The sequence below is a fragment of the Dermacentor variabilis genome, chromosome 3, assembly GCF_050947875.1.
Source record: "Dermacentor variabilis isolate Ectoservices chromosome 3, ASM5094787v1, whole genome shotgun sequence".
Taxonomy (NCBI): Eukaryota; Metazoa; Arthropoda; class Arachnida; order Ixodida; family Ixodidae; genus Dermacentor; species Dermacentor variabilis.
The window spans coordinates 166,407,718-166,430,790 of NC_134570.1; the positions used below are offsets into that span (position 1 = coordinate 166,407,718).

Sequence of the window (23,073 nt, forward strand, 5' to 3'; positions counted from 1 at the left end):
CTAAATCAGTACCGAAACGCAGGGAGTGGTATAATGACCGTAACTGCGTTTACATTTGGCAATAAATGGTCTCGAAGGGGACTGGCGGCCTATAGATCCAAGTACAACGGTCGGAGGAAATTTTCGAATGCGGCAAACAATTAAACCAAATGTCAAAGGGCACTGCTGAACTGCAATGTAGTTGGTTGAACTCATTCCCATGATATTTACCAAATATCTCGTCTCTGACAATAACTGCCCATTCATTGAGACAAATCGATTACGCATAATCTTCACTGTTCATGTGTTAATTCTTGCGATAAGATGTAATCGCAAACATTTGGCGCTTCATCTTGAAACAAGACCGGTAAGCGCGCTCGTTCTTGTACGGTAGAATAAAGAACGCGAACATGCACCGACATGTGTGAACTACTGGAAGGTGACTGAAGATGAAGGACCTATTACCGTGCTAGTACTGTGTATACTGTCAAAAAGAAGAAAAAAATAATACGGAAAGACAGAATGCCCAGTGTCGAGATGTAACGATTCAAGCTTTATTTCTTTTTGACCTAGAATGCAACACCATTAGTTCCATGTGCTTTATGCATGGGTAATGTTATGACACAACTCATTATTTACCCGTTCATTACATGCACCAACCAGCCCAAATTATCACTGTACTAGAGCTTATGGACGCATCGCAGTGCACTGCTTTGCACTTTATTGTAGCACAGGGGTTTGCTATCGGCAGTAGCGAATGCTTTGGTTGACCTCCCTGCCTTTCAGCTTTTTGAATTCTCTCTCCCTTTGTATAAAACGCACTAACTTGTGGGAGAGAAAGCGTTCTCCTCTTTTAGAATTCAATTAATTGTCAAGCAATTATATTGCAGTTCGAGTAACTAGAGCACAAATGCGAAAACGAAACCGATTCTGTTCGGTTCTCCGCGCTCAGAGTGCGGCACCAGGGGGCAGCACGCGCTGCGCGTCCGTTGGAGTGGCGGACGGAGCTGCATATGTGTAGTCAGCCGGCATTTTTCGAGTCGTGTTGTAAGTGTTGTTAATTCGCCGTAAATATCTCTTGATTTGTACTCAAGAGTGGAGCAAGACCCCAAGGAAGAGAGACTGACGCATCGGGAGCGAAGAACAGAAACGATGGATGGTTACGCTGCTTGGGTCTCGGCACGTTCGAATTGGCAAAGTTCCGAATTTGTCGCTGTGTCGTGTACGCTTGTGCGCTCGTCATTTGCCGTCATCGCGCGGAGACATTTGCGCTGGATGTCTTTCACTTCGTGCACGCTGCGGCATCGAAGAAGTTGTCCTGTGTTTGGGTGCACGTATGCGCTTGGACACGGATAGCCTGCTTGCTCTCAACGGGTGTTCAACAGTCTACGCGCGCTCGTAACTTGCTCATGAGGTAAGCCCATTTTAATCTTATTTGGTTTGCATAACGTAGGTGTTAAAATGATGTGTGGTAAGCCGGTGTCGCGAACAGAAATATTGTTTCAAAAGACCACTATGCAACGTCTTAGGGCAAAAATGACGCATGAATGGGGAAAGGGATCACCCTATCTTTTCAGATCGATTCCAGTCGTAGCGCGATTGGCTCGATCGCAATTTCCGTGAGGTACTTCTAACCTTTTGTTCACTCGCGTTAAAAGCGTAGAATAAAACTGCGTTCAGTTGAGCACTTGTATTGACGCTTGTATTGGCTTGAGAGCATACTGTATCCGATACAAGAACTTCTGTTAAAATACGGAAATAAATGTTCGAGGCAATAGCAGTCGCTCACTACCTGTGATCGTTACTTTCTTGCTTGGGTGCACGTTTTAATTGTGACCAGAAAAAAAAGTTCTTTGCTCTGCTGTGTTTCCTTGGTGCAACTTTTTGCGGTGCAGCAAGACGTGTTCCTTCGAATGATGTCTGGGCAGTCAAGGCATTCGTGTCAGTAAGCAAGCAGTAAACGGGGTATCAGTGCGAAAAAATTTGGACCTACAAGAGAAGCGAATGGTATCATCATAGACTCTTTTATTTGACGAATAATTCAGTTGTGTTACTAAAGCGGAGAGTGGATATGCATGAAAGTCAGATTGCATTGATACTCAGCAAAAACAAGGTAACTTATCATTACTAATCAATCCTTTTCTTTTACTGAAAGGCAAGTTGCTGTTGTGCTGGAGCTGAGAAGAGGTCTGCTGCCTGCAATGGGTCCATCTCTCTCAAGTTATTGCAGTATTGTAGCTCTCAAGGTGAGTGGATTTTTTTTCTCTTAGCTATTTGCCACCTGAATCATGACCGTTTACTTAGCTGTGTAGGTGATCACTGTTAGTGACATTGGAGTGCTGGTGGACCAGCACTCCTTTATGATTGCAACGCATATGACAGAGTGCAGCTGTGGCAGTATGCAAAGGTGTTAATCTATAAGCCAAATTAGGTTCTTTGAGGTAATATGTTAATATATTGATGACATTGGATTGTGGTCTAGCAGGCAAAAATGCTAAACAAGAAGAAATTTTAATTTGCACTTGGTAAGATGTGCAAGCAATTCAGGCTGTTATATATGAAATGGGACATTTGTAGATGTCTTCTACAGTGCTGCAGTCCTGAATTGCTTCAGAGTTGAGTGATACCACGATAATTTCTCTGTAGAGCATGCAGCACAGTTTAGCATTGGGGGAGGCTGGCATCAACAGGCGTCTACTTACTGTGAAGTTCAAATGAGGTGTTACTGTTAGGGTGAATATATATAATTTATGGTTTAATTCTAATCTTGTGTCAGGCAGACATAGTTTACCCACTTGGTTAAACAATAGAGATGTAATATCTATGTATACAAGTATTACCCATTCATTTATGCCATTTAGACAATGGCATAAATGCGTGGGTAATACTTGTGTACATAGACAATACATCACTATTGTTTAACCAAGTGGTGCCCCTGCATGCTAAATTTTACAGGGCTATTATTAAGTAATGTCAGCTTTTGTTGTAACATTAAGGCACCTTTTATATTATTACAGATTACCACCATTGTGCACCATCATAGTGTGATATTTACACTAAATGTATTTGACTTTGCTATAAAACCCTGCACAGCAGTGCATCATGAAATTTTTTTTTTATAGTTTCTGGCCTCAGAATGCAGTTCACGTTATATTCTTGTTTGCAACAAGACTATAATGCAGGTTTCCCTCCTTATGATGTGTGGCACTTCAAACTGCGGCGAGCTAAACCACTGGGCAGCAATACTGGATACGCTACTGCGTGTGGAGCTGTCTTCAAACACACACAAGGAATACATCATTGCTTTTTTAGCTCAAAACAACGGACACAAGAAAGACGACAGAACAAGGTGCTACTCTCAACTGACATCACTTTATTGCGTCCCTCCTTTGTAGACAGCAGAATCTAGAAGAACATGCGCTGTGAACACCCATGTGCAGCAACCACCAACATCTGATCAAAAAAGCACACTCATGCGACAGAATCCAAAAAAAAAACATATTGAGCACTGTACGAGGTTAAAGAAAGCACACTAATGCACTGTGACCCCAATGACTGTATGAAGAAAACTTCCGATAACTCTCTGGCGGAGGTATCACGGCTCTTTTTCAAAATCATAGCATCACGAAACATTGCGAACCTAAGCGATCCATACCAACAGGCACAGGTTCCCATTTGGCTCAACATTATAAAATATGGAAGTGCAAAGCCATGTTTCGTGATACTTCGATTTTGAAAAAGTGCTGTGATACCACCGCCCGAGAGTTATCGGAAGCTTTCTTCATAGTCATTGGGGTCACAGTGCATTAGTGTGCCTTCTTTAACCTTGTGCAGTACTCAATATGGTTTTGTGGATCCCGTCGCATGAGTACACTCTTGTGATTGGTTGTTGGTGGTCTCTGCACATGGTGCTCACTGCGCATGTTCTTCTAGATTCTACTATTTATAAAGGAGCGACGCAATAAAGTGATGTCAGTTGAGTGTACCGCCTTGTGCTGGTCGTCTTTCTTGTGTCCATTGTTTTGCGCTTAACAAAGTATTTATGGATTCACACCAACTAGCCCGCCAACACATTGTGTTGCGGGCACTTCTGAAGTACTGTCTGTCCAATAACCTTGGTGGCATGGAAGTGCCGTCCACTTCTATGCGTTGCTTTCTGTTTCATTGTGGCATCACATCACATTATAATCATAATGTGTATGTACTTTTTCCAAGAGACCCATATTCCTATCCTTGTGTTATATTTGCTGTCGCATTATTTATGTGCAAATGACTGACCAGTGCTCCAAGCTCCATTTTATCGCAAAGTAAACTACTGGTACCTAAACAGTTCTGTATATCAGAAAACCAAAGCTGAACTGCCGAACAGTACCAAGCGGCAGCCTTAGTGCAGTGTCAAGTAGTCAGATTTTATTGGTCATGCAGAGGTGCACAGGATAGCTCTTTATTACTTGCTGAATAATTAAGCTGTGTGAAAACTGAGTATTTACGTAGCTTCAACCACATGCTATTGGCCATTGCTCCTGCCCTCATCAAATGTGGAAGATTATCAAGACATTTCCTATTCTCTTTTTCCTTATTACAGTGGGATTACTGCATGCGTAAGTAGGAAACGGATCACATAGGCAATCAAAAGCCAACAATGTGTAAACATGGAACATTGATTGTACAGTTTGATGACCCAGAATAAGTAGAAATACACCATAAATGATTGACAATTAACTTTTACTTGACACAGGGCTAGAGCATACAGTAAGCATACTGTATGCTCATACGGTGTCACATCAATTTAAATTTTAGTGTAGCTTTACAGTGTACGCTTCTATTGTTGCATTCTGTCAGAGGAATGGTAATGTTTCGCGTGTATAGCAACTAGACTGTCTATATACAGTAGTAAAAATGTGTGAACTGTATTTTTTAATGATTTGATAGAATGTGTAGCACAATAAAGCCAGACAATCAACGCACAGTGATGTGACTTTCTCTGCACATGTTGCAGGTTCAAAAAAAGTATGGTGGAAGCTGTTGCCAAGGTTCCGACCAGAAAAGACAGCCAGTATAAATGGGTACACGCCACTGATCTCTACTACAGGGGATGAACAGCACATCGAGCGCCCTCGACTGAAGCTGGCCTTGTCCCGGAAGTTGGTGCTTCACAACTTTGCGGCAGCACTTTGTTGCACGGGTGTGTGGCATTTCTTCCCCTAACATGCCTGCCTGATGTGCCATAACCTACCCAAGCAGTGTTTCGAGGTGTCCAGAATTTTTCCATTGTAGTGTCTACAGTGTCGCTAACATAAGTGGCTTGCAATGGAAACACTGGTAAATCAGAAAAAACTTGATGTAAGAGAACACTATCGTATACGGGTTCAGATTGTCATAAATGTGCTTACCAGACATGTAGAGACCTCCTAAAATGTGAAAAACGACAAAGAAAAGTTTTTCGGCAGCAATATTATCTGATCGCACGCACTAGTTAGTCCACCATATGCCCTGCTTCCAGGACAAGCGACTGCATGACATCGCATTTCCACTGGCTTCACCTGCATCCGGTGCGGTGTGCTGCATCCAGCGAAACATGTTAGAAATCAGTGGTGCACAGTGTTTTCTGTCCCCTTTCTCGACGCCTACTGAACACATGTTAAACTGTTTCCAAAGCAGACAAACAGAGGGAAAGGGCTCTGAACACATTGCATTTTAAAGTGGCTGGTACTGGGTAACGCAAGTACTGTGGCATAGTAGATTTGCACCAGGCAACCTGGGCGCCCAAAAAGGCTGCTGTTTACTTGCAAATGGCCAACATATTGTGAGCATGTTGAAGTACTTTTTTTATTCTCATCGCTTATTTAGCTAATGGAGACAGCTTTCACAACTGAAGAAGCCTTGGAAGCATGAAACACTTCACAAAACCAGCTTCAATATATCGTGTCTGCATCACAATTTCATGGCTGCATGAGTGAACCCTCTGGTTAACATGTAAGAGAGTTCATGATGTTTGCCATGCATTATCCACTTTATTTAGAGGTCAACCCTATCTTGAGATTTAAGCTGATGTTGCGTTTAGAGAAATTATGGCCGAGAGCCAGCTTTTGAGAATACAGATTGAGCTTGACAGATTAAATGCCAGAACAAGTCGTTGAGGATTTCAGATCAAGAATCTTCAAAGGCCAGTTCATTTAGTGGTGTTAATATTCTGCTCGAAGTTGTTGATTGTTACGTTCATATGGTGCCCAAGCATTGTGGTAACAACTTCACTTGGAGTACATAGCAAGGGTGTATTCGATGTAAGCTTTTGGCTTCTTTTCTGTGTTTTCAAAAACTGTTTTCTTGTTCAGTTTAAATTTTCAAATTTTGCATTGTTGATTAGGTGTTGTGTCCTGTTTCCTTTTCCTGCAGCTTCTTAGTTAAACATCTGAATAGTGAACACAACTTGACCTTTTGCTTGATTGTCTAGATTACATGCCCTCGATGCAAAACAATTTCACTTCAAAACTGCTTGTACCATACTGAAAGAATAACTTTGAAGCAGCCATAGCCACCAATAACACGCAAGAGATGATTATGAAAATTTTAATATTGTTTTTGAGGGTGTCTTAACTATCATGCACCAAGATTTAGAAATATGTAAATGCGATGTAACTAGACAAAATGAAGGTGATGTTTGCCATCGCTTGGAGATACTCTGATTATATTGTGCATTCTGCCTAATTACATACTTCTTAATTAGTTATTAAATATCTCAAATAATTAAATGAAATGTGTCAACGAAAAGTTGTAGAGCAATATGAAAGCCTCCTGATACACTTTTTTGTTACTCTTACTCATTGTGTGCTACATAAAAGTGTTTTTCCAAGGAATAAGCCTGCGAATACACATAAAGTCTCTTGAGTGGCCAGTCATGTGTCAGTTTTGTGGTGCAAAGCCACGAATACAACTTAAATGGGTTCTTTTAAGAAATAGACTTAGCTCAGCAAATTATCTTTCTATGTGCAGCCTGTGGAGACAAGGTTTCTTAGACATGGCCATGGCCCTCAAGGAAGATGCCGAGGCCACAGGCAGTTCCTCCAGTGACCGTGAAAAGGTCCCCTGGGGCACAAGTCTGGTTTGGCACCCCCACCTTTCTGCTGCAGCTTTTCTGTCTACTTAGCTAACCAGGTGGGTCAATGATGGCAAAGGGAAAAAAGAATCAACAGCATCAAACGCAGAACTTGCTCAAGCTCAATGCATTTTTGGTGTGAAGTGTTTCCCTTATCATTTATCAAAAAACGGGTAATAAGTATATGATATGGTCTTCACACGGACACCTCTTTCCCACAGAGAATTAGCTGTAAAAAAAAGCAGCTTATGAAGGCTTGAATATTAGCGAAGATGATGTGGCATAGATAGGATAATGATTATGAATGTTTCTAATGAAGGTAGTGGTAGTAGAGTGAATAATCAGAGTTTATATATAGATTGAAAGACATTTCATTCCAATGCCAGAATTTTAAATCATCCCAAATAATTCTTGCATTTTATATATAGTCTTCATTTTATAGTTCTTGATGCTTGCTTCTTGCTGACATCATTCTTATGCTGCATAATTCACCTGTTATAAATTCCCTATTTCTCCCGTTCAAGCAACTTTACATTCATCATAAGAAACCTCGTAGATGAGTTCCAGAAACTTGCTGATGAGATTAGGGGGCGGCGTGTACCCCAGGCTTAGATATGCATTCAAGAGCCTCATATCTTGCAAATGTTAGAAATACTCCTGCTAAGCAAGTTCTTGGTGTCATACAAGGTTATTTGCGAATACGAATTTGCCTAAATTTAGGAAACAGTCAATATAAAACATGTCAAGCGATATCGCTGACGATACACACACATTCCAACTGAACTAAATACAAATAAATATAGCACCAAATGCAGAATCATTGGCATGATGCCATTCTTGCAGTGGAATAAAATCTGTCCTGCATTGTAAATCTGGAATCCTTTATAATCCAGACTACTAAATACTTATGAGGGTTGTGACGTAAAATACGCATGTATTTATTCCTCGTTTTTTTACTTTAGGACCCGATAATGCTTAAACAGCAGTGAAAGAACTGGGATCACAGTACCTAATACATTATATTGCTCCAGAAATCCGTTTCTCTGCCGATCGCAGCATTCGACGCTAACAAGAAGGCACATGACACTTAGGGTGGTGCTATTCACTTTGATTGTTTGGGAACGAAACCCATAATGTACATGTTATGGCCCTGCGTGTCATTACGTTTGAACAACAAAAAGGTAGGGGGTTTGCGTTTTGCAAAACTGCATGGAGGTTTTCACTGTGTGCAATTAAAATTAGGAACCTTCCCAGCTCATACTAAATGCATTCTCCAAAGCTTTAGGTTATACAGGTGCACTACTTTACACAGAACACACTCTTTTCCCTCGTCACGGCTCACACTCTTAGGCAGAGTTACACCCTTTGAAGTGCCCCTTCTTCCACACAACGATAATTGTCATCTGCCTTTATGCATTTCCTTTCTTTAACGCTGCGAGCCCTGTGCTTTCCAGTAACGAACGGCATGCGCGTTATCAGCATGATAGCATTCCCGACAGCAAAGTAGCGGGCGTGGCGTTTTCAAGAAAGGAAACGCATCAAGGCAGATAACGATTATTGTTGTGTGGCAGAAGGGGCACTCCAAAGGGTGTAACTTTGCCTAAGAGTGCAGGTGGTGATTCAGATTCTTGAAAGGTGTTTCATTGTATGGGATGGCACATCGCGCTTCACTTATTTGCAGAATATTGGATTCCAATTGTGTCATATGAGATAAATCCATTAGAGAGCTTTAGCTTGCCCTAAATTTATTACAGCTGTGTACTGGTAAACTGGCCGCAGCTTGCAGTGCTTGTGGAAAAACAATTGTAACTGCCATATTATATGTAACTGTTAGTGCACAGGCATCGGCAGCAGCAATGGTTAGGGTACACTTGTTTCTTCTATTCTGCGGTATGCATCCTCCACCAGAAAGTAGTTTTTTTCGTCTTCCTCTTCTACCATATTGGAATGTGAAATGGGGTGTAATTTGTAGGATATACTCTTGCATAAACTTCATGAGCATTTATTCTTGTCTGTGCCACAGATCATTGTTGCTACCACTGTAAAAGCAGGGTGCCTGTTTACAGCACCCATAGGGAACAATCTGTGAATCTTTAACGAACAGTAAGGATAATGAATAATCGAATAATTTTTAGTAATTTTCAACAAATTTAGCACTCTTTGCTTTCCACTATGGTGTTTTTAAAACTCTAATCTTGGCACAAGGTTTGAGTGCAGGATGTCATTTTGTGTGAAAGAGTACACTTGTGCGCATAACACCTCATCGTCAACATTCTGCTGCACAGAATGTCATTAGCTTTCGTATGCATTGGTCACTATCTCACAAACCGGTTGCTCCTTTGTTAGTTGGAATGTAGCATTTATGTAAAGCACATTTGATGTTCTAACGAAAAGCATTGTGCCCTCTTATCCCCTAATTCTCCTCATTTGATGCCTAGTGTTGTAATAGCATGGTTGACACCATAAGAGTCAGTGTGGTGAATAATTGTGTCTGGTGGAGTAGGGGGTGTACGTTAACTTAAGCAACTTTTCCAGATGACTTGAATCAGTATTGTGGAATGCTGTTTTTTTTGTTCAATCACTGTTACCAAGTTTCACTTTGGTTGTGGCAACAAGTATAATGTAGTTCGCTAGCACTCCTGTCAACACATATAATGTGCAGGCATCTGTGTTGAAAAAAAGACCAGCTAATGGTTTGCCAGGAGCTAAGGTCCATTTAGACCATTAAATTTTGAACTTACACTGGTGGAAATAACTGGTGAATGAAAGCACACCCAGGAGAGCTGACCATAATATTTTCTTTCATTATAACACTGCTGAAGCTTTGAACCGCATTTGAACTGGCTTGTTTAAAAAATGACCCATTTCCTTGTTCAAGTAAGACAAAGGTTCCACAGGAAGACAGAAACTTGAAGCCGTTAACAGCAGCATGAATATAAACAGCGTTCGACGTTTTGCAATCTTGCACCTGGTTATATTATCCATCCCATTTTTTTCCACAGGCTGTTCTTTACTGTTTTATGGTCATACCCAGTTTAATTTTAATGTCCCTATTTTTTAATATTTGGTTGGCTTTCAACAAAATATATATTCATAATGTGCCTTCATTTACCATTTGCAGTGATCTTAACCAGATGCATCTTGATACAAAATTTATTTTCCTTAATTCTTCGTTTTCCTTTTCCAAAAGTGCAAACTGTTTATCTTGATACCTATTTTGTCTTCTGGGAAGATTGGGTCTACTGGATTAATGACTGCTTACATGTGTACATCGTTTTCTGTTTTGGTCACCCCTACTCTTGGCAAGTACTGACAGCATTGCTCATACCCGCTCCATCACAAACACCACTGCTAAGCACACCCTTCCTTCCTTTATTTTAACACTTTGGCTTCTCTTGACCTATTATATGCACCAGTTACTTCTCCCTCAATGAGGCTAGGGGCCAGTGAGATATGCACAATCCAAAACAACACAGCCAAGGAAAACATTTGCTACCCTAACGACAAGCACCTATGTCGAAATGTTGGCTACAGCAACATCCCTTGTTCCAACAATGTTGATCTACTTACATGTTTTTCTAACACAGAAGTTACTGCTTTGTCGTGTTCTGTGATTATACTTTTTTGCCGCTTTCTTTAGGATGGATATTCACGAATACTATTTGTTTCTCCTAACAGCAGCAAGTTTATCCTTGCAAGCGTTTGGAGTCAAGAACAACTTTCACCAGGAAGAAGTGCAAGACGAGTGATTGAAGAAAATAAAGTTGCTTCTGTGATCTAAGAACTTGAGGACTGAAATGTTGCACCTTTTTGTATATATGCTATGCAGTGCATTCATATCACAAAGTGCAAAGTGTTTTATCTCTGCAGCCATGTCAGTGTGTTGGCAAGACAATTTTCTCAATGGTGACCTGCTGCTTTGACTATGAGCTGCCTTCATGACATTTGCATTAAAGGAGATGTACTATCGTGGACAAAAGTACCCTGGAAGTGCGAGCGTTGACCAAATTGCATTTCTGCTCAAGACTGCTGAAAACAGTGGGTCACGTATGCACATTCCGAACGCAGATGGTGGCACGGCTGATCCCAGCAAATAGCACACCAATAAAATTCGGTCAACTCTCGCACGTCCTGGGCAATTTTGTCCCTGATGGCACATTCTTCGAATAATGGATATGCTCTGCAAGATGAAATACGGGAAGCACCTGTACTTTAACGGATATAGTACAGATTTAGCATACGGAGTCTTTCGTTTTCTGAATACGGCAAGCACCTGTTTTTTAACGGTTATAGTACAGATTCAGCTTACAGTGTGTTCCGTTTTCTGAATACGAGAAGCACCGTACTTTAACGGTTATAGTACAGATTCAGAATACAGAGTCTTCCGTTTTCTAGATACAGAAGCACTCGTATCTTGTATTACGGTCTCTTTTTTACAGTTGTCCGTTCTACGGAAATGACCGTTCTTAATTTACGGAAGAGTGTTCGGTCACAAATTACCAGCAAATTTTCTGTAAAGTAAGGAAAATTTTTTTTACAGTGTAGATATTGAAGGCAATTCACCAATTTCACATGTTCTTGGTGCACATTGCGTGTTTCTCTTTTCTTTTGCGTCTGTAGTACTTAGAAGAAGAGATAACAACTTACATTTCTTGGTTAGAGAAGCTAGAAAACCACTCTAGAATCGCTCGCCGCCTGATTCACCAAGCCCATGCAGACAGAGGGCTGCCACTCCACGCCCTGCGACGCAGCCTCATCACCGACGCTACTGTTGCTTCGCGAATAGCTACGAACAAGAAGGACTACGTCACAATGTTCAGTTTTACCACACTCCATTCCGTTCGTCTGAAGTTGAGAGGTGAGAGCGCAGGACAGGACCCTTCTCGCACGGCGAACGCGGAAATATATGGCCTCCGCGACGGCCGCTCTTATATTAGTGATGGAACGCCGTGACAGCCGAGCGTGACAGTCTTGTGCGGCACGCTGCAACCGAAGCGACTGCCTCTCTATTGGGAGGTGATGATAGCAGCGCGTGGGTGACGTGTGTGGGCGATTCACAGCAGTCGCCGCAGACAGACCACCGCTCATGCAGCGCTTTGTTTCCCTACAGACGACGCAGCTACCCTGGCGCCATCTTGTAGCTATCATCGCCGTAAAGCCTGCATTTTATTTTACTTATTTATTTTTGTACGTACAGATCGCCCATACGGGCATTGAGCATGGGAGGCGCAAAAAGTAATAAGCGAAAGCCCTGGCATCACAAGTAAGGTCGACAGGACCAAGCATCACTGCAGCTAAAAACATGAACAAATACTTAAATGATGTATGAAAAAAGTTTAACGTGTAGACAACAGGCAAATCACAGACATCACTCAAATTAGTGCAGTAGACAATGGTTTATGATGAGATGGTACAGTGCACAATTACGCGTCACATTGTCCGCGTAAATGCGATTTCAGCGCGGCCAAGAAGCTATTGTCATTTAACGTAACTATTGCGTTTGGTAGGCTGTTCCATTCGGATATCGTGCGTGGAAAAAAGCTGATTTGAATACAGATGTCCGACAGGAAATTTCGCGTATTTTACGGCTACGGTCTTTTCTTCGGGGAATATACGTGGAAGGTAAGCTCCGTGATCAGTGCCAATTTTTTTGTTCATAATGTCGTTTAAGAGATTTATTTGGAAAGATGCACGACGAAGCTGCAGGGAGTCCCAGCCTAACTGTTTTTTAGCGCGCTAACGCTGCTGTGGCAGTCATATGACTTTGAAATAAAACGCGCTGCATGGTTTTGTATCGCTTCAATTTTCTTTATTAGCATTTTAGTGGGTGGATCCCACACTCTTGCTGCGTACTCTAATATTGAGCGTACGCTGGAGATATACAGAATTTATTTCACTACACTAGGCACATTGCGAAAGTTTCTATTAATAAAGTTTAAAACGCGACCAGCCTTCAAAGCTATATATTCGACGTGCTTGTTCCAGGTTAGATTATAGGAGAAATACACACCTAAGTATTTAACATCCTTATATGTGGCTATTCGATGGCTATGTAAAAAGTAGCTGCTGAGTATTTTTACCTTTTTTCTACTAAAGCTAATGTGGCAGCATTTTTGAGGATTGAGAATCATATTCCATTTGCTGCACCACGCAATAATCCGATTGAAGTCCATTTGTAATGCAGCTGTATCGTCCTCATTTTCTATATCTCGATACAGTACGCAATCATCTGCATATAGACGAATTTTTGATGTCACGCCTGAGCAAATATCATTTATAAAGATTAAAAACAAAAGTGGGGCAAGGACGGATCCCTGCGGCACGCCAGATGTTACCGTTACGGAGTGTGATTGTGTACCGTTGATGATGAGTTTTTGAGTGCGGTCATGAAGTCCTTTATCCAGTATATGATATTACTCGGCAAACCTAGGCAAGAAAGCTTAAACAACAGAAATGAATGTGATGCTGCGTCAAATGCTTTTTGAAAGTCCAGCAATAGGCAATCAACCTCTTTACCATTGTCAAAAGATAAGAAAATATGATGTGAAAATTCAACAAGCTGGGTCACACATGACAAGCCAGCTCTGAAGCCATGCTGATAACTGACAAAAAATTAGTGATCCTGCAAATGACGAAATATACAGGAGTAGAGAGCGTGCTCCAATGATTTGCAGCACACGCTAGTTGTAAATATTGGTCTGTAATTTTCAACTCGGCATCGAGGACCATTTTTATGTGCAGGCACAACGTTCGCCGTTTTCTATTCAGAGGGCAAAGCACTGGGGGATATTGATACGCCGAACAGCAAAACGAGAAATTTGGTGATAACTGGGGCACACATTTTAAGCACGTAACATGGAATGTTATCAGGGCCAGTAGCTGTATTCGTTTTTATTTCGTGTAGAAGCTTCAGGACACCTGCGTAGCAGATAATTATGTCCAACATAGAGTCTACGCTGTGCGGGATCGGACCAGCTATAGGGCATCAGGATGGTGCAGAAAACACGGATTGAAAGTAGCTGTTAAAGTGAGCAGCCTTTTCTGAATCGTCAGTAGTTTGGCCTTGAACAGTCAAGATCGTAGGAATGGCGCTATATCGTAGGATTGCGCGGCGTTATGCTTTTTAAAGCGAAAGCTCTACTACGCCAGCCAGCGAGCCATTGCGGCCATATGCCATATGCCGTGGCCGACGAACGACGACCGTGAGCCGCCGTTGCCTAGCAACGCCGCAGAAGTGCTCCAACAGATGGCGCCGCCATCGGCGCTCGCTCCACCAGATGGGCTCCGCTGGGGTAGACGGAGAGGAGGTGTTGCCTCGGGGTACACACACACACACACACACACACACACACACACACACACACACACATATTATATATATATATATATATATTGTAGCGAAGAGAGACGCTAGTGGGTTCGGCGCTACTGGCTCTAAACGGTAGTGGGTCGAGCGCTCCTGCTCCATAACGGCTCTCGTGCTTGGAAGCTGTGACTGCCCTGCCCGTCGACGTTGCGCTGATGCGAGCTCTGCCTAATAAACACCTTTAGAATTGGTGGAGTGTGTGGGGTACCCTCAGACGATCATCCTGGAACTCCGGTCTCGTACCCTATCATCTACCATGCCCCAAGACGCCTCCCAGCAAACGCCTCCTCTTGCACCCACTGCGTGTCCCGGGGTGCCTCGCCATCGCGACCCTCCTATCTACACAGGAGCGGACGACACTGACGTGGACGAATGGCTCACGGCGTACGAGAGGGTAGGCGACCACAACAAGTGGGACGAAGAGGCCAAACTGAGCCATGTTCTGTTCTACCTCGCTGGAGTTGCCAGCCTGTGGTATAACAACCGTCAAGCAGAATTCCAGACATGGTCGGAATTTAAGACTTCCCTCGCCGATGTATTTGGTCGCCCTGCTGTTCGCAAGCTGCGTGCCGAGCAACGTTTGCGAGAACGAGCTCAACAGCCAGGCGAAACGTTCACCAGCTATATCGAAGATGTCCTGGACCTATGCAGGAAAGTCGATTCGACCATGGCGGAGTCTGATCGAATCCGAAATATCCTGAAGGGCATAGAAGACTACGCCGTTAACATGTTGCTGGCCAAAAGTCCACGCTCTGTGGCTGAAATTGTAACACTGTGTCAGAGCTATGAAGAACTCCGCAGGCAGCGGTCACTGACCCGTCGATCTCTACCGCGTGACGAACACCTCGCTGGTTTGGCTGCCATGTCCAACCAGGCAGCGTTGCTCGCAGAAATGAAGGCGTTCGTCCGCGAGGAAGTTGCCCGGCAACTCTCGTTGATGGATTTTGCACAGCCGCAGTCGGTACACGCGCCTACGCCAAGTTTTGCGCCTCCGCTTCGCCGTGTCATAGCGCAAGAACTGCACGAGGTTTTGCCTGAGCACCACCAGCGTGTTCCTGCGGCTGCGCCTCACTGCTACGCCGAAGTCATGGCCAGGCCTCAACAAATCCCGACAGCTGTGCCACTCAGCTACGCGGAAGTCGTCACCCAGCCTCAACAACTCCCTCAACGGGGACCTCTCACGTACGCCGAAGTCCTCGCTATGCCCCGACAACAGCCTGCTATGCAATCAATTCACCAGCCGCCACGTCCAACGCGTCCTTCCACATGGATGGGACCTGCCGCAACGACTCGGTGGCGTACAGCGGACAATCGACCGATATGTTTTCCGTGCGGCTACGCAGGCCACGTCGCACGCTACTGTAATCGCGTGCAGTCGCCTAGCGCTACACCATATGGGCCAAGTTCTATGGCGGGTTCTCCGCGCCCTTATTACGACGACGAACCTCGGGCTGCGTCACCACCATTCCGCCGGTCCGCCAACATCCGCCGCTCAACTTCTCCACGCCGACGCTCCCCATCACCGATGCGGCCTCGGCCCGAAGCTCGGGATGAGGAAAACTAATAGTCGCAGTCCATGAGGCAAGGGCTGCGACCCCATCGAAACACGGAAGTCCTCAACGTAGCCCGACCAATGCGACAGATGTGTTAGTTGACGGTGTGCGCACATATGCCCTCGTGGATACCGGAGCCGCTGTGTCAGTTATGGACGCAAAGCTTTGTCGCTTCCTTCGAAAGGTTACGACGCCCATTGCTGGACTCGCCCTCCGAACAGCAGGCGCACAGCGTATTCACCCGATTGCGGCGTGCACCGCTCGTGTTCTCATCAAGGACGTTGTATACGCCGTCGAATTTATTGTGATTTCCTCGTGCTCCCACGAAGTTATCCTGGGGTGGGACTTTCTCGCCCGCCACGCTACCGTCATTCATTGCGCGCGGGCCGAACTAGAACTGTCGCCGATCTCAGATATGACGCTTGCCGATAATGCTTCTTTTGCGAACAAACTACTCGTCAGGCACGACACAAACATTCCTGCCAACTCGTCAGTGATTGTATCAATGCAGTGCAGCAGCCTCTCTGACGCCATCGCACTACTTTCTCCGTCGGGCCACTTTTATACTCGAAAAGGTCTGCTGCTGCCTTTTGCGACTGTGAACGTGAAACAGGGCTCCACAGCTATTTTTGTCTGTAACCCCTTCCCATACCCTGTGATGCTGCTTCAAGGCGAATGTCTTGGCCGCGTGGAAGTGATCGACGCCCAACAAATTACGGATGTTCCCGAAGACACGTCCTGCGCCAGTTACAACACGCTCGGTTCTCTCTCTACGTCGGACCCTTTGCCCACAGGTGTGTTCGATTCATCTATTTATTTATTTATTGTCATACTCTCAAGGCCCGGAGGCATTACAGAGAGGAGTGGTGATTATTACAAACATATTCGTTAACAATATTCTTGAAGTTTGTGGCGTCAGAAATGGCAGTGATGGAGGCAGGGAGGCGGTTCCAGTCATTCGTCGTTCTTGGTATAAAGGAATCAAAATAAACGTTGGTGCGACAAGTTGGAACTTCAACCTTGAAACGATGATCCGTGCGTGACGATATGTATGATGGCGGGGAGATTAGTTCACCCTTAAGTGTTTCGTTAGAGTAATAAATCTTGTGAAAAAGGCATAGGGGAAAGTATTTACGACGTAACTCTAGGTTAGGCAAGTCAAGGGTTAGTTTCTTTGATGAGACACTTGCATGACGAGAATAATTCGAAAGAATAAAACGAGCAGCTCGGTTTTGAATGGATTCGATGGTGTTTTTTAGCTTTAGAGTAGAAGGGTCGAAAATGGAGCATGCATATTCAAGTTTAGGCCTCACTAAGGCTTTGTACAGAAATAACTTGACAGCTGCAGTTGCCGATGAAAAATTACGCCGTAAAAACCCAAGCATGCGATTAGCGTTACCGTAAATGTAATTTATATGGATGTTCCATGTAAGATTGTGCGTAATGTAGATACCAATATATTTGTATGATGATACATTTTCTACAGGTATGTTGTTAATATTGTACGTAGGAAAGGTGGTATTTCTTACAACACGGGACAGACGCATCGCCTTACATTTATTAGAATTGAGCTTCATTTGGGATCTAGCACACCATGATGTTACTATGCCAATGTCTGATTGAAGAGTATCGCAGTCGCCAGAGTTAGAAATGACACGATAGAGAACACAGTCATCGGCGAATAACTTAATTGATGATTTAATTTGGTCTGGGAGGTCATTAATATAAATTAAAAATAATAATGTCCTAGAACCGAGCCTTGCGGTACACCGGAGGTTACTCGACCAGTGGAAGAGAAGTATTCGTTAGCATAAACAAATTGGGAACGGTTAGACAAAAAACACTTGATCCAAGCAAGCACGTTAGGATCAATGTTGAGGTTACTTAATTTAGTTAAAAGTAATTCGTGTGAAACAGTATCGAATGCTTTGGCGAAGTCTAAAAAAACGCAGTCAATAATAACGTTAGCATCCATCGCCTGGAATAAATCATTCATCATCATCATCATCAGCCTAGTTACGCCCACTGCAGGGCAAAGGCCTCTCCCATACTTCTCCAACTACCCCGGTCATGTACTAATTGTGGCCATGTTGTCCCTGCAAACGTCTTAATGTCATCCGCCCACCTAACTTTCTGCCGCCCCCTGCTACCCATCCCTTCCCTTGGAATCCAGTCCGTAACCCTTAGTGACCATCGGTTATCTTCCCTCCTCATTACATGTCCGGCCCATGCCCATTTCTTTTTCCTGATTTCAACTAAGATGTCGTTTACCCGCGTTTGTTGCCTCACCCAATCTGCTCTTTTCTTATCCCTTAACGTCACACCCATCATTCTTCTTTCCATAGCTCGTTGCGTCGTCCTCAATTTCAGCAGAACCCTTTTCGTAAGCCTCCAGGTTTCTGCCCCATATGTGAGTACTGGTAACACACAGCTGTTATACACTTTCCTTTTGAGGGATAGTGGCAACCTGCTGTTCATGATTTGAGAATGCCTGCCAAACGCACCCCAGCCCATTCTTATTCTTCTGGTTATTTCAGTCTCATGATCCGGATCCGTGGTCACTACCTGCCCTAAGTAGATGTATTCCCTTACCCCTTCCAGTGCTTCGCTACCTATCGTAAACTGCTGTTCTCTTCCGAGCCTGTTAAACATTACTTTAGTTTTCTGCAGATTAATTTTCAGACCCACCCTTCTGCTTTGCCTCTCCAGGTCAGTGAGCATGCATTGCAATTGGTCTCCTGAGTTACTAAGCAAGGCAATATCATCAGCGAATCGCAAGTTGCTAAGGTATTCTCCATCAACTTTTATCCCCAATTCTTCCCACTCCAGACCTCTGAATACCTCCTGTAAACATGCTGTGAATAGCATTGGAGATATCGTATCTCCCTGTCTGACGCCTTTCTTTATAGGGATTTTGTTGCTTTCTTTGTGGAGGACTACGGTGGCTGTGGAGCCGCTATAGATATCTTCCAGTATCTTTACATATGGCTCATCTACACCCTGATTCCGTAATGCCTCCATGACTGCTGAGGTTTCGACTGAATCAAACGCTTTCTCGTAATCAATGAAATCTATATATAAGGGTTGGTTATATTCTGCACATTTCTCTATCACATGATTGATAGTGTGAATATGGTCTATTGTTGAGTAGCCTTTACGGAATCCTGCCTGGTCCTTTGGTTGACAGAAGTCTAAGGTGTTCCTGATTCTATTTGCGATTACCTTTGTAAATACTTTGTAGGCAACGGACAGTAAGCTGATCGGTCTGTAATTTTTCAAGTCTTTGGCGTCCCCTTTCTTATGGATTAGGATTATGTTAGCGTTCTTCCAAGATTCCGGTACGCTCGAGGTTATGAGGCATTGCGTATACAGGGTGGCCAGTTTCTCTAGAACAATCTGACCACCATCCTTCAACAAATCTGCTGTTACCTGATCCTCCCCAGCTGCCTTCCCCCTTTGCATAGCTCCTAAGGCTTTCTTTACTTCTTCTGGCGTTACCTGTGGGATTTCGAATTCCTCTAGGCTATTCTCTCTTCCACTATCGTCGTGGGTGCCACTGGTACTGTATAAATCTCTATAGAACTCCTCAGCCACTTGAACTATCTCATCCATATTAGTAACGATATTGCCGGCTTTGTCTCTTAACGCACACATCTGATTCTTGCCTATTCCTAGTTTCTTCTTCACTGTTTTTAGGCTTCCTCCGTTCCTGAGAGCCTGTTCAATTCTATCCATATTATAGTTCCTGATGTCCGCTGTCTTACGCTTGTTGATTAACTTAGAAAGTTCTGCCAGTTCTATTCTAGCTGTAGGGTTAGAGGCTTTCATACATTGGCGTTTCTTGATCAGATCTTTCGTCTCCTGCGATAGCTTACTGGTTTCCTGTCTAACGGAGTTACCACAGACTTCTATTGCGCACTCCTTAATGGTTCCCATGAGATAGTCGTTCATTGCTTCAACACTAAGGTCCTCTTCCTGAGTTAAAGCCGAATACCTGTTCTGTAGCTTGATCCGGAATTCCTCTAGTTTCCCTCTTACCGCTAACTCATTGATTCTTGTGTACCAGTTTCTTCCGTTCCCTCCTCAAGTCTAGGCTAATTCTAGTTCTTACCATCCTATGGTCACTGCAGCGTACCTTGCCGAGCACGTCTACATCTTGTATGATGCCAGGGTTCGCGCAGAGTATGAAGTCGATTTCATTTCTAGTCTCACCATTCGGGCTCCTCCATGTCCACTTTCGACTAACCCGCTTGCGGAAAAAGGTGTTCATTATCCGCATATTATTCTGTTCTGCAAACTCTACTAATAATTCTCCTCTGCTATTCCTAGAGCCTATGCCATATTCCCCCACTGACTTGTCTCCAGCCTGCTTCTTGCCTACCCTGGCATTGAAGTCGCCCATCAGTATAGTGTATTTTGTTTTGACTTTACCCATCGCCGATTCCACGTCTTCATAAAAGCTTTCGACTTCCTGGTCATCATGACTGCATGTAGGGGCATAGACTTGTACCACCTTCAATTTGTACCTCTTATTAAGTTTCACAACAAGACCTGCCACCCTCTCGTTAATGCTATAGAATTCCTGTATGTTACCAGCTATTTCCTTATTAATCAGGAATCCGACTCCTAGTTCTCGTCTCTCCGCTAAGCCCCGGTAACACAATACATGCCCGCTTTTTAGCACTGTATATGCTTCTTTTGTCCTCCTAACCTCACTGAGCCCTATTATATCCCATTTACTACCCTCTAATTCCTCCAATACCACTGCTAGACTCGCCTCACTAGATAGCGTTCTAACGTTAAACGTTGCCAGGTTCAGATTCCAATGGCGGCCTGTCCGCCATTGGGATGGTGATTCCCGTACATAAGTCTGGCAGTCGGTACTCCCCACTTAATTACAGACCTATATCGCTAACCAGCGTTTCCTGCAAATTAATAGAGCAGGAATAGTGTTTTCTAAATTCATGTTGGTAGGGGGTGAAAAATAAGTTTGACTCGAGAAATGAAACCAGGTGTGAGTAAATTATGTGCTCTATTAATTTGCAGGGAACGCTGGTTAGCGATATAGGTCTGTAATTAAGTGGGGAGTACCGACTGCCAGACTTATGTACGGGAATCACCATCCCTGCCTTCCAATCATTCGGAAGGATGGTGGTTTGAAGTGACTGAGCAAAGATTTCGCTCAGAATTATAGATGAATAAGTAATAGTTCCCTTAAGAAATTTCGTGTTGATACCATCTACTCCACTGCATGCAGAAACTTTTGAGGTCTGTATCAACTTTACAACGCCATCAAGGTCAATGGTAATAGGAAGCATTGGAAAATAATGCACATCAGAAAAAACAGCGCTTGCGCACAGCACAGAATCCGAAAATACCGAGATGAACGCGTCATTCAATACTTCACAACAGACACTCCGATCGACAGGTTCGTTGTTAAGATCACGCAGTTCAATGGCACTAGAATTTTTACCGTTGACCACACTCCAAAATTTCTGTGGGTTGTCTTTCAAAAAAGAAGGCAACGTGTGCTCATAAAATGTTGTTTTGGACTCTGCTACAGCATTCTTGTAGTCGCTCAGTGCTATTGTGTAAGCATTCCAACGATCATGATTGGCAGTTAATTTTGCTCGTCGGAAAAGCCTTTTCTTTTTGTTCAGTAAACGTTTAAGACGCGAGTTGAACTAGGGTGCGCGAGAATTAGAATAAATACGTTTTTGCGGGATGTACCGGTTAATTAAGGAGTTGGCTTTTTCTTTGAATATTGACCAGTTTTCTTCAACCGATCGAGTGTGGAAACTTGGAATGTAGTCAGTGATGAATGTTTCTAGTTCGTTAATTGCGGCAAAATCAGCATTTTTGTAATCACGTATAACTTTCGACGAGGTAACAGATGGGATGGTTAACTGCAAATTACACTGGATTATACAATGGTTGCTAATACCCGGTAGGTAAGTTAGGGGCGAAACAAATTCCGGGGATGTAGTAAGGATTAAATCTAGGATATTAGTCGAGTGTGCAGAACATCGAGTAGGCTTCAGAACAAGCTGGTGCAGGTTAAAATCGAGGCAAAGGCTGATGAATTCGGAATATTCAGAACAGCACTCTTGGGTTGAAGGGGGATCAGTATGCCAGTTAATGCCAGGAAAGTTAAAGTCCCCAATGAGTATTACTGGCGTGGAAGGGAACCGTAAAATTAGACTATTTAAGGCATCGTGAAGGTCTGAACAAAATGTGTTAGGTGAGGAAGGGGGCCTGTAAACGACGCAAATTATAAAATTTTTGCGTTCGAAGCCTACGCGCGTGCACACTAGCTGTGATGGTGACGCAAGCTCAATTGCAGCAGCGGTAATCGAGTCACGAACACCGATAAGTACACCGCCACCACACCGCACATTACGGTCATGCCGATAGAAACGGTAAACACTCTCGTATTCCAAAATTTCACGGTTTTCAATTTTGCTAGAAAGCCATGTCTCTGTCAGGATAACAATGTCTGCACTGCACGTGTCGACGACAGAAGATAAAGCATCCCGCTTGTTGCATACGCTGCGAATATTTGAATACAGAAGAGAAATATTTTTTGCCACCGGACCATGACTCTGCTATGTTTGTGAATTGTTAGGGCCATCAGAAGGTGCATTTGGGACAGAATTTGTTGAACGAAGCTCGTTTGTGTGGATTTCGCAGACTCGATCAGTTACCGGACCGTAAACGTAAGTTCTTTTGTCGATTTGTAGACGGTTAAGCCGTAGCACATATTTCTGTCCGCTAGCCTTTCCGAAATCAATCAATTTTTTCTGTGACAAGCGTGTGGCGCGGCAGAAGTCTTCGCTAACAGAAATGCCAGAACCTTTGAATTTTTTTCGCTCAGTGAAAACCTTTTGCTTAAGTTTTGAGGACGAGAATTTTACGATTATGGGCCGGTGTTTATATACTGCATAGGTACCCAGCCTGTGGGCGCGGGAAATGGCTTCGTCTATTAAAGTTATCTGTAGTAAACTGGTAAGGAAGTTTCGAATTTTAGTTTCAGATTCGGACCAGTTCTGAGCTAGGACGTCAGGAATCCCGTAGAATAT

At 43.6% G+C, this 23,073-nt stretch overlaps 1 protein-coding gene and 1 long non-coding RNA gene across 2 annotated transcripts in view; both read left to right on the top strand.

Annotated features, from left to right (window-relative positions):
* The window catches only part of LOC142574888 (uncharacterized), an 81,079-nt gene that overhangs the window by 35,246 nt on the left and 22,760 nt on the right, over nucleotides 1–23,073 (top strand). The gene's annotated exons all lie outside the window — the stretch shown is intronic.
* On the top strand, nucleotides 752–10,859 carry LOC142576498 (uncharacterized). Its single transcript, XR_012826856.1, has 5 exons — nucleotides 752–1,393; nucleotides 2,135–2,225; nucleotides 4,979–5,164; nucleotides 6,973–7,134; nucleotides 10,754–10,859. It is a non-coding gene; the product is annotated as an uncharacterized LOC142576498 (long non-coding RNA).